We start from the raw sequence: 16,595 nt of genomic DNA on the forward strand, positions 1-16,595 counted from the left end.
GGGTTTGTCATACAGCACTTAAGTTGCTCTCATCACTGCTGTCTGAGCTGTGACAGCCAGAGGCTCCTGCAGCCCCAGACTGACACAGCAGGCTTAGTCACCGCAGCCATTTTTCAGTACCATGCTACAGAACGAGGCTCTGACAGCTTCCACCCTCCTCAGAAAGGTGGTGCAGCTGCAGCAACAGAGCAGCTGCATGGACAGTAGCAACACAAATGGTGCTGGGATGCAGTTTTTCTTCTTCATGTCACGTATCTGCATGCAGCTGCACGTGCACGAAGCAGTGCAAACACACACAGACGTGCCCCCCCCCCCTTAAGACACACTGGCCTCTCTTTATTAGCCAGCCCTGCTCCTGGTTCCCGTCGTAGCTTGCTGTGATATGAAATCTGACACTGTCAATTTGCCTCCCAATCCGTCAGACGGTGGATTGGATTCAGACGGCGGTGTTGTGGGGCCCGGGGACTCTCAGCTGTGGCCTAGGCAACCGCTAACCTTCATCCACCCACAGCCATACAACCACAGGTTCCCTCAACGGTGAAATCATCTGCACTCTCCCATTAAATGTTCCACTCCCAGACTGAGCGTTAGATTGTTTTCTCGTCTGCAGGTATCAGGAGGGGCTACCAATCTGTCCCCCAGGTGCTGAGGTGGACTGCAGCAAACAAAAAAACTAAAAGTTGGTTTGTAATAATAGTTTCTAATGAAAAACACCTTCTGTCTGTCATTCAGGTGGTGAACTGAAGAATTAGCTTTAGCCCTGCTTCTGTTAAACTAGATAAACTACATCTACCTCCCACTGCGGCTGCGTATTGGTTTTGGAGGAGTTTAATTCTCATCTCCCGACCAGTTTGTGACCCCCCCCCCCCCCCCATCTTCCCATCTCAGTTACATGTTGTAGGTTTAATAAAATGCTTCAGTTAGAAGCCAGTTTGAAATTTAACTCTGACGTTTATTCATTTAGAAGGTTAATGTTTAATAGTTAAAATAGAAAATCTGTAGTTTGAGCTCAAAAATTCAAATTACAGTGAATAAGTACAAAGACAAAAGATCAAATCTATTTGTTATTACATTTTATTTTCTACAGCTCAGAATCACAAAGTTGCATCATGAGGTTTTATTAATACATCCTTCAATCTCAAGGACTCGGGTTAAACCTCCATCACCTTCTGTTGAATTCTTCGTGATGGTGATGGAGCCATCACTGCCTCTCGCCCCCCCCCGACTCTAACAGCTATCCCAGCCTGAGCTGTTCAGTGCCTCCCCCTCCTCACAGCGCTATAGGCTTTCTAACTTATTGCTCTGGGCTTGTGGGACGTCTTCAAGATTTACTGCAAGATCCTCAATTGATTACAGCGTCTTCTCTTGTTGGACATTTCACTTCGGCTGGATGAGGTGAAATATGCTCTCCACTCGCCCTCATGATTTATGGAACGTGTTTGTTTGTTTGAGAGATGTCGTCATGCACAAAGACGTGAACAAAGACCACGATGTTCCAGCGAGGTCAGAAAGGTCTGAGTTTCCTGCTGCTACACTTAAAGGATGAGTTTGAGGAGCACGTCTGTTCTGTTGCGTCATCTCAGTCTCATCTGTACATAAAATATAAAAAGGTTCTTTTAATATTGAGTAAACGCTGTGTTCATAAAGTCCAGTACAGTGTAGTCTATTGGTTATTTTTAGTCTGAACTTCCACACAGACCGTGGTGCTGGAGCTGGCCCATTAGCCTCAGAATGGCTTCTTGGTGACATTGACAGAGCACCGAGGAGGATTTCATCTGATACGGAGCCATCGGAGCCTTGTAATGATCCGCATCACTCACTCTGTCAGAGCTCATACACAAAAGAAAAGTGAGTGTGGCTGGAAAAGTTAGAGAGAGGTGAGATGTTTGGAGGGGGGGGCAACGGAGGTGAGTGCAGAAAGTCATCAGGAGGAAGTGGAGAAAAACACTGAGGGGAAAATGTGGGCGAGTGAGGCAATTTGATCAGGTAGTGTGATAACAACAGTCTTCTGTCTGTGGAGCTGTGGAGTGAATGTGATGTAGAGCACAGCCTGAACCCAGCACGAGGAACGCTCCAGGAAATCATTATTAAAAAGGTTATCATATCTTTATATCTTTAATATTTATTTGTCATTTTGAAACTAAAGTGTAGAAAGTCACATCATCTTCCTCAGATTTCCAGGTTGGTTGCTCAGTATTATCTGATCATTAGGAATCCTCCATCTGTACTGTCTTTATTCTATGTGACATGAGTTTGACAACAACTCGTCATCAAACCAGCACCTGAGAGAAAACAGCTGCTGCAGAGGGGGGAGACGCTTCCTCTGATGGTGGACAGGAATCAAATCAAATCACACGAACCTGGAGTTTTGATTCCAGTCCTGCCAGCGTGTCGGCCTCTCCGGCTCTGCAGATCTCTCCATCACAGCTGTGACGTGATAAATAACCGGGGTAAAGAGTAAATCCACCCACGACCGCAGTGCGAAGGAGGAGAGGAGTAAACTGAGGCTTTCTCTGTCTTAATCCCTCGAGTGAGACGACTGCAGCACGAGTGGAGCCCTGGAACCCGAAATAGTACTTTTCTCTCCTTCTCGTTTTCGCTCTCTGTACAATAAAGGCCAGAGTCTCCTGTCTCCTGCCAGCACAGGGAAATGGTCCATTACAGGGAAAGCAGGGAAATAAACACTCAAGTGTAGCACTTAAGGGAATCAGCTGCCTCTGTCGTATTCCCAGCTGGTAAAAATGTGTCCCATTTAAATGTGTAATGCCTCAGGGGGTGGAAGCAGCTAATCACAACTCATTCTAAATTAGTCTCTGCAAATGGCAAACTGGCTTAATCATATTGTAAAGCTAACTGCGTTGAGTGTTATGTGATTATTTCACCTCAATGAAGATTCAGCAGGAGAGCTCACTTCTGCAGGGAGAGCTGGGCGCTACAGCACAGAATGTGTGCACGTACACAGAATGTGTGCACGTACACAGAGAGAGTGCACGTACACAGATGCAGGAAAGTCATTAATTTCCATCTGTACACCTGGAGATAAAGATGTATTCACAGCAAAATCAGGAGAAAGAAGGAACGTGTGTCCAGCTGTTTCACATTTTGAGGAAATCTTGAAACATGATGTAAATTTTCTACAACTAAATTGAAGCATCTCAGAGAAGTTGAGCCCCACGAAGTACGAATCTGCTGTCAGAGCCTTGTACTCTAGTACTCATGGTACTAATTATACTTCTACTTCGTGTTTAATGCAGCACATTTACTTTAATAAAACTTTTTCTTAAACTTCCAGAACTCTCTGAAACTGTCTTGTAGTGTTTCAAGCGTGTGTTTCGTGTTTGTTCAGGCTCAATAGGGGTGGAATATTTTTTCCCAGCACTCTAACCTGTTTGTGAGTGACTTTGTTTTTTGTGCATGTGTGTTCTCCATGAGTTTCCCACCATTAATCGCAATCTGACAGCAGCTGATTGCCACTAACTACACAAACACTACTCCATCCTCCACCACGCCACCATCACAGTACAACATTTCAGCAGTGCAGCCTCTGCCAAGCTGTCTGTGTGTTTGCACACATACATTTAGTGTGTTTATGTGTGTGTGTGTCAGTTCCTCTGTGACTTCCATCCATTAGCATTTAACTTGAATCAGCAGTGAAATTATGTGTTCTCATTTTCTCTGTATCATATGCAGAGACATTGTTTATCATAATTTGATGTCTCCCTCGAGTGCTTTCACGGCGCCGCCTTCACTTGTCATCAAAATTACTAATAAACCAAATGGAGCGATGCACTATTTTCACCACACGATCTGAGTGAGATGTGCAGTAGGTTGTACTGACGTCATCTTACTTAAAAAGCTTTAGTGCAGCTCACAAAGAGTGAAGCAGCATCGTTCGGGGGCGTATTTGATGTTAACTCACATGTTTTCACTTTTCTAAGTGGATATTTGAGCTCAAATGTCCTTCAAATGAAAGCACAATGTGTTTTTTACCACTTAGGTTCAGTAACAGGACCTTACAGTAAGGTCCTAATTTATTTACACATCTGTTCATTGTTAACTTTCTTGTTGTGAAGCCTGTTTTTACCCTGTTCTCACCTTAAGTCATCACTTGACTGCTGCACACCTGTTCCCAGTTCTCTCATCAGCTTCCCAGCATATATAAATGGCCTCATTCTTTCACCTAGCTACCTGTTTCTGCCTGCGAGCCTGACCCTGTGTCTTAGTTATTCGTATTTGCCTCTTAATGAACCGCACTGAGCCTTGGTACAGAAAAGGAACCTGAGTCATGTAAGTCATGTGAAACACTGAGCAAATATACTGATGCTCCAGGTCATTAACCACAGTTCATACGGAAAGGCAAAAGAAAGTGTTTTAAATCTTATATTTAAAACATTAAAAAGACAAATAAATTCAACATAAAACATTAAAATGTAAATAAAAGAATAAAAATCTTTAAAACAGGTTTAAACAGTCCTCACATGCTGTTGGTTAATATTACATTTAAAAAATGTTACAATAATAATTCCGGTAAACTTCAGGTGAGAGATTTCTAGACCTGTGGCAGCAGCTTTCTGATTAGGCTGATGGTGTCTGGAAGGATTTTTAAGGCTGCCAGTAATCCAAGCTGCTGGAAATGAAAGTGTGGATAAATTGGGCCGGATCACAGCATAGACTGTGTCGGCAAGAACTAAAAATATGGCACGAACAGAACTGTAAAACCAGGTAGGACTGAAATGCAGAACCCTGGAGGCAGGATGCAATTTAACAGTTCACTATTTATTGTACAAACTGGACAGGTAGGTAAACTGGACAGACGAGGGCCCAATAAAATCAAGGTCACACAAAACAGACTCGGTTCAACAATGGGCTGGAAAGAAAGCTGTAACAAGTCCGGCGAGGCTGAGTCAGGAGCCAAAAATCCAAAAACAGAGCACAGTAACAAGCAGGCAAGAAAATAATGGTGCAGAGCAACTGAGGCCCAAAAACAGGAGGTAACAGGGTGAGAAGAGCGACGGAGTGATGATGTGGATGGATGGATGGATGGAGGACAGTCAGGTGGCAAAACAGGTGGGAAAGTAGGACAGGTGAGATCCGAGTGCAGGTAAACAACTGCTGTATCAGTTACAGGCAACTGCACGGCTGGGACACACACGGAGTTTCTAATGGCACTGAAGCATGGTACTGCTTATATGGAGGCTCGTTCCTGCCACAAAAAAAAAAAAGTTAGCTTAAGTTGAAATTATGAGAAAAGGTTTGATTATAAGATAAAAAGTAAAAATTCTGACTAATTATGAGATAATAATTTAGATAATTATTTAAATTATTAAATATTTAGACCTAACATTGGATTGTTTTTATCATGGCATTTTTACTTGTAGTGGTGAAAATGGACTTCCACTCACTGGTTTGTGTGTCTACTTGTAAATATTTCAATATTTAAGACATTTGTAATTTCTTCATTTGGTCGTATTTGTTGAGTATTTTTTGTTGCATGTGTATTGAGCTCATATGCTATGTAGCAATGCTAACATGCTAATTATATATGCAAAGCATTTTTGCTCATCATCATGGAATGCTAATATTTGCTTATTAGGGCTGAACCGAACGTGTAACTGAGGCTAATGGGAACATGTATAGTTTTACAGGCAGATCATTTGTTAGGCTTCACTGAAGTTATTACAGTTCATCCTGAGGGGAGAATGAACGTGTGCATAAAATGTCGTGATAATCTGTTAAATGGCTGTTAACATGATGGATCAACCATTTTAATTCCTGCAGCCACGTTGCTTAAATTAATGCATTTTATATTTTCTAGATGGATCCTGAAGAGAAATTAGGAGAGAATACAGGGAAACAGTGACAACATCTGAAAATCAACACAGAGTGAAGAGCTGCTGTTTGTTCTCCTGCACACTCTCAACATAGTTTACTTAAAGCACAAGAACCTGCTCAGAGACCCCCTGGAGATCTGCTCCGACCCCCCTGAGGTCGTTCATTTGCACTCAATAATAAACCCAATTGAACTTTTTAATTCAAAACCTGTGAGGAGAAGGTGAATGCATCCATTAGCCTGTTAATTGAATTTAAATGGTGCAAAGCAGTTGAGTGAATCTGAAAATGTTCCCTCATATCTCGTTTATGGAGCTTCTGAACCCGAGTCACTGATAAGAGGCAGCTATTTACATACAAACAGAAGTGGAGAAGAGCTGATGATAAATTTTCACTTCACTGAGTTATGCTCTGGGAAACGGGACAATCATTTTAACAGCCCTAAATATATTGAACAGACCACTTCATCTCACCAGCATTAAAAAATTAATAATCTGAAGGCAGCGCAACAATGCACAGAGCAGCGAAGAGCAACCTCTGCAGCCGTCATCAGACCTGTTTGGTCCCTTCAAGCACCTGGAGAAGAGACAAACAGTTGTGAAGCAGACGACATTACAGGCCTTCAGATTTTGCTAATGCAGAGGAGACAGCCGCAGGAGTCGTTATCCCTCTCGGCCCTGTTCACGGATGGCAGCTTCACTCTCCATCTCCATCTCCCAGCCGTGACCCCATTCACATGCTCCACTGGACACTGTGGCATCGTGGGCAGCATGGCTGATAGCTGGACTGGGAGAGACGGTTGTTGAGAGGCTGACCTCACCTCTAACTCGGATACGCAGGTGGGACGGGAAGGCTGACTACGTAAAAGAGAGGAGAGTCGGTGAGGAAGAAGAGAGGAGGACACTGATATCATACCTGAGCATTAAATTAGGTTTAATCAGTGTCCTGAAGATGTAAATAATTAAAAACCGGGGCTGAAATGAATCGACTGGCTCCATCCACTGAGCTAAAAGCATCTCTTGGTCACTTGGTGTTTTCAGTTGTCTTGTGTCACTGTTTAGTCTTTTGTTTTTGGTTGGTTGCTTCTCTTTGTGCTAATTTTATTCAGTTTCGTCTTCTATGTACTAGTTGCAGCTGATTTACTTTGTACACATACAAGTATAAGAATAAGTAAGTTAGACAACTCACAGCATCCCCAGTGACGAAAGCCTGTATCTGTAGTATGTAGTTTTACTTTCTAAACTTCTCTGTAATTCAAATGTAAATCTACAACTCCTGTGTGCTCAGATGTTGCTGTACAAAATCAAAAGAGGTGAATTTGTGATTTTTAAAATCAAACTGATTTGATTTAACTTTCAGACATGAACAGATGCAAATTAATGCTGAACAGTTCAAACTGGGACAATGATGCAGCCACATAAGTTAAAAATGTATAAAAACATTGACTTGGAGAAACAGATCAATCCGCTCAATCGGAGATTTACTGTAGCTGCAGGACAACACAGAGAAGGAGAAGGGTTGTGGTTGACGAGCTGGGTCATAACATGGCACCTGTTCAGTCCACCAACATGCTGATAGAAGCCAGCTCACTGGTTGCTGGCTCCCTCTTTGCTTTACATCTGCAGGTTATGGTTTGGTTTGACATTTTGCTGCCTTCAGCACACTCACGTCCCTCATTCACATGCCCTCCACTGCTGATGCAGCCGACCTCCACACCTCATGCTCGCTGCTTGTTTGTCAGGTTAAATTATCAAAAATGTGAAATATTCTTTGAAGTCTGAAACACTTTGAAAGGTACACAGCAGTGTTGGAGCAGGAACGAGCTAACAGCTCAAAAGCACATACACTATGTCCTCTTTTTATCTTCATCTTTGTCGCAGTGACACACAAATGGCCGGAATCATGGAGAACCTGGAGCAATCACAGCCGCAGGTGATCCTCTGCACCAGCCGCAGCGACGCTCAGAGAACTGAACAGATGAACGACGAGGGAGAGAAGTGAGCATGTTTTTGATGCTTTAAAAATTGTGTCACTTGCATAATCAGTGTTTAAGAATTATTAACACTTCAACATGAAAGTGTAAGTAAATCCAAAATGTGCTTGAAGAAATGGTGCTTATCGTTGGGATGAAAGTGTTTGTGATAAAACGGTGACGGTTCCCTGCACGTGACACAGGAAAGAAACTTTGATCTTACAGCCATTTGTCATGAAGGCACATGCTTCACCCCCACACTGTTAAAAAAAAACTGCTTTTCATCTTGTATTCTGTTTTAAATTTGTTTTTAAGGAAGAGAACTCATTTTCACTGTAGGTTCCAGTTTTCTTACGTCAGATTAAACGTCACACTGATTCTTATTTATTCTTTGTCGGACTTTGGTCACAGGACTTCTAGCATATAAACCGACCGCTGTAATCAACCACAATAATTAAAAATAACAGTTTATTTAATAAGTAAATATCAAATATGTTTCTTTACACTTGTGTTTATCACACTATCTATTGCCTGCAGCAGCTCCCAGCTCTGTGTGCATTTTCTACCTGGTCAGGTGTGCTCTAACCCTGTCTCCACTGATGTTTCCACTACTCCATCTCATTCCCACCCCCTCTATCTCTCTCTCTTCTTCAATTTGTGCTCCTCCATCTGCCCCCCTTACGATTCCTCTGTGCCAGCTCAGATTTGACATTTGGTTTCATGCTGCCAGCAGCAGGACAGATAGAAAGTCAGATAAAGGGAGCAGCGTGGAAAGCAGTGTGAAGAAGAAGAAACAAAAAAAGGTGCAGCCACTAGAAAGTCTTGGTGTTGACAGAGAGCGGTGGTGATGAAGGTCGCAGATGTTAATGAAGTGATAACGAAGAAATGGACGAATGCTGTGAATGGACGTCGGGAGATTAGGACGTGAATAAAAGAGCCGGGCGGAGAGTGAGTGAAGAGGAGATGAAAGGGAGGGAATTAGTTCCTATAGTAACCTGCAGCTGTGTGAGTCTGGATGAAGTAGGAGGAGATATGAAGGTGGAGGGTGAGACAGAGACTTGTGTCGTGGTTTAATTACTGCTCTCCAGCCTGATCTCCTGTAGGCCCCGTGAATCCTTAACAGCCTCCTCTGTCTACGAAGACAACAAGACTCCCCCTAAAATAACCAACACCGTGTGGAACTGCAGGGTGGAGCTCATAAAGCTTGAGCGTCCCCCGGGTGTTGAGGGCTCCCCGGTATCTTTCTGCTGCAGTGATTCATTATGTCACCAGTCATTATACAGCTGGATTCAAGAGTTCAATGCAGAGAAGCAACGAATACAGCATCAAGATTTAGAACATTTATCATGCAGAAAGAAACTGTTGGCCACCACACCGTCTCTCCGCAGGTGTCACGTCACTCCTCCATCTCCTTCAGCATAAGACCATAAATATCATAGTAACAGACCCTCTGGTTTGGTGAGGTGAAGAAATCCATGCCTGTACTGGCTGAGATGATTTTTCTCTGTACTGTAATCAGCCACATGGTGAGAATAATGACAGACTATTTTTGGTGACTCCTTCTTCCTGCCTCTACATGCACAGAGGTTCCATTTGTATTGGTTAGGAGTTAATGGCGTGGAGGCCCCTGTGGATATTCACCCAGAGGGCGTCTTAGACCCAGTGAGCCAGCTCCAATGTGACGCACTATCCACATTTTGGCAGTGGTTTTGGGTGAGTGTGTGTGTGTGTGTGTGTGCGTGCAGTCTTTGAGTCCACTGTGCACGCTGTGTGCATGCATGTGTGTGGTTTTTAATAGCCTAATTCCCTTCAGAGGGGAGCAGAGAGGCAGTTGCCCAGGCAGTCGAGGAGATAAAGCACTCAAAGCGCTCTGAGATGGTTTTTACTGCGGCACACACCAACAGCACCCAAATCCAATCGGTACTTACTGCCTTTCTCTCCTTTGAAGCCTCAGCAGGATTTGTTAGAATATTCCAGGGAGGGGATCTCCTTAGCGGCTCTGTTTTCACTGGTGACCTGAATCCACACTTATTTATGTTTTCGGCTCTGGGGTCGACCGGTACGCAAAATGATGACCGTGTTTATTTGAGAAACTCGATTGTGTACTGTCTAGTCTAATAAAAAACTGCATATCATTCTGCATTATGAGTATTTTCACCTTTAATCATTTAGAATTTTTATTTATGTGTTTTATTTAACACACTGGTTTTATTATTAGTAAGTATTTATACTGTTGTCAATTTTAAAACATATATTTCTTACTTTTAATTTTAATAAAGTACTACTCTCGGTTTGTGTTTATGCTCCAGACTATTTGTTGCAGTTAGGTGCTGGTAAGTAGATTTGTTTCTACTTTGCACTGAGCCAGGTTAGCGGTTTTCCCCTAAGCTAAGATTACTGAACCAGCCACTGGCTGTAATTTACCTCTCAGCAAAATAACAAACAACTTCTGTATCTGTTTCATAGAACTGATTCAAACAGAAAGGAATGGTTTTCAGATCATCTCTGACAGAGTCCAGCTGGAACTGCAAAATCTGAGGCCAGATCAGGTCCTGGAGCTTCGAACGCCAGAAAACTGTGGGAGGTTTCTGAAGAATCACACAGGAAGTTTAACCCCCTCGTTTAGTTTGTGGGTTGAACTGATCTCCTGGTAACAGACTTTGTTCTGCACTTTAGACACAGTCACCTGTTTTTACTTAACCTGCCCACATTCAAGTCCTGCTCCTGTAAAACTGAGCTTTTACAACAAAACAGCTTAAATGTGACCTTGACTGTTTTCAAGGACCGCTGTGTTAGAGAACAGTGACCGGTGTATTTCTCAAACTGTTGTCTCAGGTCCAAATTTTCCTTCGTTTAAGAAAGTAACAATTCCTGAGATTGATTAAAACTATTTTAAAAAGGGCACTGAGACAGAAAAAGGACAAATGAAGTCGTATGGAGAGTGTGATGGGCAGCAGAGAGAAGAAAGGAAAATGAGAGGGTGGAGAGCGGCAGGAGACGCATCCTTGTGGCCCGAGGCTGAGATCAGGGGGGATGAAAGTGATGAGCTCATCTAAAGCAGCTCCCTTTGTACAACTAAGACAGTGGAGCTCGAGGTTCCCGCTGGGCCGAAATGTGACATCTCCACAGGCTGGTGCTGGGTTTATAGAGACATCAGCGCTAATGAGAAACATCTCCAGTGTTTCCCACCGTACCTCAGATGTGTTCTTAAAGGATACAGTGGTTAAAAGACTGGCAGTTTAAATCACCTGGGTTGGATCCACAGCCACTACTCGATAACAGCAGTAATGGCGTTATTCAAGATTAACCCTAGAAATATATGTGTCTCCACCTGTGGCCAATAAAGGAAGGTTTCCTTTACAGAGTCAGGAACAGAAATATCAGGCTGAGGAAAAACACAGAAGGATGGATCGACATGAGGCCGAGCCGGTGGTTTACTGACAGATGATCAGAATAAGTAAAATAAGACACAGACACAGTAAAAGGTTAAGTTGAAGCTTTGTTTGTCTTTGTATTACAGCAAGTAGCAGTAACATGTAACAAGGACATGATGAGAGACGGAGAATAAGACCTGGTCCACAGCTTAGTCTTAGCAGTTTTCTAATATTTGATTAGTTCATTATGTTAATGGTGTATGTTCCTGGGGAGGAAGGTGCTTTCTCTAATGAAACTGATGAACTTATGTAATGATTTTTCTCTTTTAGGATTCTTTGAAAGATGCTCTCATGGAGTTTAGAAATCTGCAGTGGTGTGTCAACCTTAAAATAATCAGAAAGTTGCTCACTTTTAATGAACCTACATTGTCCACTCACATTTAAGTTGGTCATTTAATTCCTAGAATCTCTCATTATGCATTCAAACATCCATGAACAAGCGTATGAGGGGGAGTCGCCTCTGATGGTTTGTGCCATTTACTTGAAACTCACGTCTCTGCTGTGTTCCCCTGAGAATACCAAGAGTGAGCAGAAAACACACCATCCTTGTATTGTTGAGTAGCTGTAACAACACATTGTGACATTTATAACTGATATTTAAAGTAAAATCACAGAACATTTACTGTCAGGTTTTATAATTTCCTGTGACACGCTCGGATCTGATTAACTGGAAGCATTAGCTGCACAATAACAACAGCCTGTAGTGGTTTAGAGTTTAGTTTGAGTTTCTACTTATATAAGAGAGTAAATAAATACACTAAACTACACCACATATCTTTTAATGAGTCAGTCCAGTCGTGTTGGCAGCAGAGTATCCTGAGCACCAGGGTTGGACTGGGATTAAAAATCAGCCCAGCCTAAATGAACTGGCAATTATTTTAATTATGTTTTATAAAGACAGACGTCTGTCAGAGTAGCTGCTGCAATAGTTCAAGAAAACAAAGAGATATGTAAAATCCAGCAGAAAGAAACAGAAACACTTCCTTCCTTACTTTACATCTGATGAGTGTCGTCCCAGAGGCACATTACCACTTCACAGGCTGAGTCCCACAGATGTAACAAGGGCACATCTCAGTCTGACGCTCTCCTCCTATCCCCAAACTTCCACTTAGTGCAGACGTCACCTGCTACATGAAAGGAGAGTCACACTTGCATCATTTCCTTTTTTCGTTTTGAACACGTCTCCTGCATCAGTCCACGTCTGTCCTCTCCACTTGGTTTTCTGTCTCCCTCTCTTTCTCTATTCGTGGCTTTAGCTCGAGTCTTTTTCCCTAACTCTGTTGTTGACATTAAGTTTTCTGCATGAATCATTAACCATTTACACGGCTATAAATAAGCATTAAAACCTCTAGTGAACATCAGCATTAGTCCAGACTTGCTCCATTATCACTACGTCAAATTCAATGTGTGTACTTGTGTTTATGGACGGGTATGTCTGTATAGTCCTATAGACGCAGCTGGGTTTTATTTTTTTATCCATACTGGGAAAGCAAACTGCCAGGATGTAGCAGACATGACACTGCTGGTAAAACTGAAATCAGTACTTTACATTAAACAGAAATAAACAGTCTGTGTCTGGTGTTCTGTTGAAGTGTTGACGTGTGTTGGCCGTCAAAGCTGCGTCTGATGTTTGCTGCCGTCTGCAGAAGCACTTAATTATTAGAAAGGACAAGTTATGGTGTGAACTGTGTGTTTTGTAGTGTGTCCTCTTTTCAGGAGGTTGTGTAGCTGGAACCTGGAAGTTGCTCAACATCCTCTATGATCGTTTTCACATAATAATGTTGTTGCTGTGATTGTCCGGACTGAAAGTCCACTGTGTTGGTCTATTCTGGACACCTGACAGCCGCTTCCTGTCTGTCTGTCCTGGAAGAGGAGTGTTTTTGTGAGGTTTGGCCTTTTCTTGAAGGCCCAGGGACCAGGCTCCTTCAGCCAAATGTGCTTTGTGACTTTTCCTTTCACCTCATTCCATGAATGTGTTCTTCGGTTGTGTCGTTTGTGTTGTGAGGACGCACAGTAACAGGCCTGTTCTAAGAAGTCTTTCAGCACAAAGTTCACTCTGCTTCTGACAAGACCTGTAGCAACAGGAGGACTGATTAGAGCAAGTACAACCTGTTTCAGGATTCCTAGAAGTACCTGACTGTTGCTTTAAGGCAGGCTTGAAAAGCTCAATACGTCGTTCAAGTGAAGATTTTGTATTTTAAATGAACGTGTGAAATATAATAGTTTCTGTGATCTGATGTATTTAGTAAAGACAAAGCTGAGAATGTTGTTGTGAATTATGTCAGGTTAAATTAAGCTGTAGGAGACTTTAAAGTCTGGCTGATTGTTGTGAAACATGATAAATCTCCTTAACACAAACACTAATAATACTCTCCTATTACAGCTAATAATAATATCTGTAGGATGACAAACGTCTGAATGTTCTCCCAGCTGACGCAGACGTGTCTTCATGGAGGAGCAGACTGGAAAAACCATGTTTTTCCCTCCTTCCTCTCCACCATGGCGCAACAATCCTTTAATAATGTGTCCATTACATTCTGCTGCGTGTCTTTCAGCTCACCTGTCTGGGGACATAAAAACAGCAGGACAGATGAAATTGAGCAAACACCAAAAGAGCATCGGCTTTTTTCAAGGCGGCATATTAATTTTTAGAGTGTTGTGCAGAATATCAATGCGTGAAACACACAGAATTATACTTTTTGTGTTCGTGACGAACTTTTAAAAGCAGTGTGAGCACGCACAGCTCACTGAGTGGAATAACAACCATGCATATACTGTATGCACATATGTGCATGCCCATAGACATGCTCCATTGTGTCAGCGCTAAGGGACCTGAGGGCTTTTTTACTCTTCCACTGGGGTTCCTTTGGACTAGTGTGGCTCCCATGAAGGAAGAGAGATGATCATTCCTGAACCATCACAACAACAGCAGCCAAACTAGAATTACTGCTTTGTAGTTCAATGTGCAGTTGCAGTTAACAGACATCTCTGTGTGAACTCATATTGTAATATGTTTGTGTACAGATGTGCCAGATGTAATGAAAGTCACTCCAGTTGTTCCTGAGATACAGGGAGAACAGGACACACGAGTTCATAGAGAGTTTAACCTTTGACCACGGAAATGGAATCAGTTTGTCTAAGAGGACGTTTGTGTTGAAAGAATGGGACAGATGGACAACTCAAAAACCACTGTGGCCTCCAGCGTGGAAGAATAAAAACATGTTCATTCAGCACCAGGCTCTGACATTACATTCTCCTCAGGAAGCGAGTTCGGTAAAGATGGATGGCAGAAAGACAAAAAGAGCTTTTGCAGCTTTTAGTACCCACTTGTGTTGTTTTGTGTGTGACAGTATGTTCTGACATTTATGAGAAATTATTGTTCTTCTGCACTCCAACAATGAACTTGTGTGGTTAGGTCCCAAAGAAGCAGCTGTTCTAGACTCAGACACACCGTTTGCCATTCAGTGCACACCTCCTCTTTCAGCCCCTGTCTGCTCCTCTTGCCCCTTCTCACCTCCTCCTCCTCACTGCTCGTTCACCATGTCCCTGATAAGAACTCTGCAGACAGCATCTCCACTGCAGTCAACTAGACAGATGAGCATCCTCTTTCTATTTTTCCCTCTCGAGTGGAAATACATACACATCTTGGCTTTTATTCATAGTGTCAGCCTTAACAATAACCAATTATTCATTCCTCCTGCGAGTGTGAAGTCCATTGATCCAGCTCATGTTAACCAGCATTGATTTCTGCTTTGTTAATAAGATTAGAAAAGACACTAGTCAGTGTGAGGACAGGTCTCCTCTTTTTCTGGATCATCTCCTGTGTGCTTTTCTTTGCCCCCGGGAGAAGATGCAAGAAGACAACAGAAAATTAACTTGCTGCTGACTTGTTGAGTAGAGAGAAAGAAAACGGAGAGAGCGTCTTGATGAAGGATGTGCAAAGAAACATCATCAAAAGCAAATCTCTCCCAAACCAGAGATAAAAATATTTGCACTGTTTTTACAGCCAATCTCCCTGAAAACAACACAGATACAACAAAGGAAGAATTGCACACATAAAGGACGAACGGGCTATGTGTTTGTGAGTATCCTTGTGGGGACTGTGGTATCAGATGGAGAGACTCCAAGGCAGTGTTGGAGTATTAGAAGGAAGACAAAAACAGCTCTTAAACTGATTCCTGCAGCAAAAAGATGATGCATTCCACTGGCAACCTTTTTCCTAAAGCCTCCTAGTGGGGAAGTTCAGTTTACTTTGCTGCTGAAAAATGGAACAAGCTTTGCTTTAGATTCAGCCAGGGGCAAGACTAAATACTGGAACACCAAAAACCAGCAGAGGATATCATTAAGCAGCACTGTCATGATGTGCCTCTGTGATGTGTACCAGTGTGGGAGATGTAGAGAATCACGCATCAGTGTCGGCCTGTTTAAAGACACGAGTTTCTGAAGCTACTGAACTAAACATGAACAGTTGATAAGTCCTCCTACCGAAACTGAAACATGTTTTTTGGGGTTAGAGCACCTTTGTTGTCATTGACATATGAAATGGTTAAAGTTCTGGTCTCAAGGAAAATATTTTGGGATAGATTAGGATGGAGGTGTGGACCCTAATGGAAAATGACTGAATTCTTCTTCACTGACTTAAATTTATTTAAAACCTTTATTTTTTAAACTTTATTTAAAACTGCTGCCTCCTGAGCCATTGGTCAAATAAGAAAGTAAGTAAATAAGGGAACCATTTGTAAGTTCCTGTTTTTCTGCATAAATTGGTTTTGAATGTGATCTGAGCTTCACCAAAATAACAAAAATCAACAAACACAACATTTCTAAACTTATAAAACACAAACTGTCATGTTCAGAGTGAGATAGTGGAAAAAGTAAGTGAAAGCAATAACCTCAAACATACCCTGAATTGAAACACTAGAATGTGCTTCATATGAACTTATTTGACCAAGAAGACTTTAGTTAGTTTGCACCGTCTGCTTGTTCTAATCAAAGGCTCGTGAAGGAGAGGAGAGAAAGAGAAAACTGAATGTCAGAAGAGTTGAATGACATCATGTCGCCCTTCAGCAGACGCTCCAGGGTAGCTGATGACTTCCAGGAGATCACACGAATGTTGAAGACTTGTAGACAGTCTGTGATCATCTTCCTCCTTCAAAAGGATTCACGTCTTCATTAAAAGAACACACATGAACCTCCCTACACTCAGCATCACTCATTCTATTGTCACTGTGCTCTCAGACATTTACTCCTGACACATGTTCTCCAAATGCTAATTTAGTCCAATAACAGAAAGTATGTTTGTAATCACGTTATAGAGCAAACTCCCACAGATGCCAGATGTAAGGGGTGAGGCGCCTGTC

The sequence above is a fragment of the Anabas testudineus genome, chromosome 21, assembly GCF_900324465.2.
Source record: "Anabas testudineus chromosome 21, fAnaTes1.2, whole genome shotgun sequence".
NCBI lineage: Eukaryota > Metazoa > Chordata > Actinopteri > Anabantiformes > Anabantidae > Anabas > Anabas testudineus.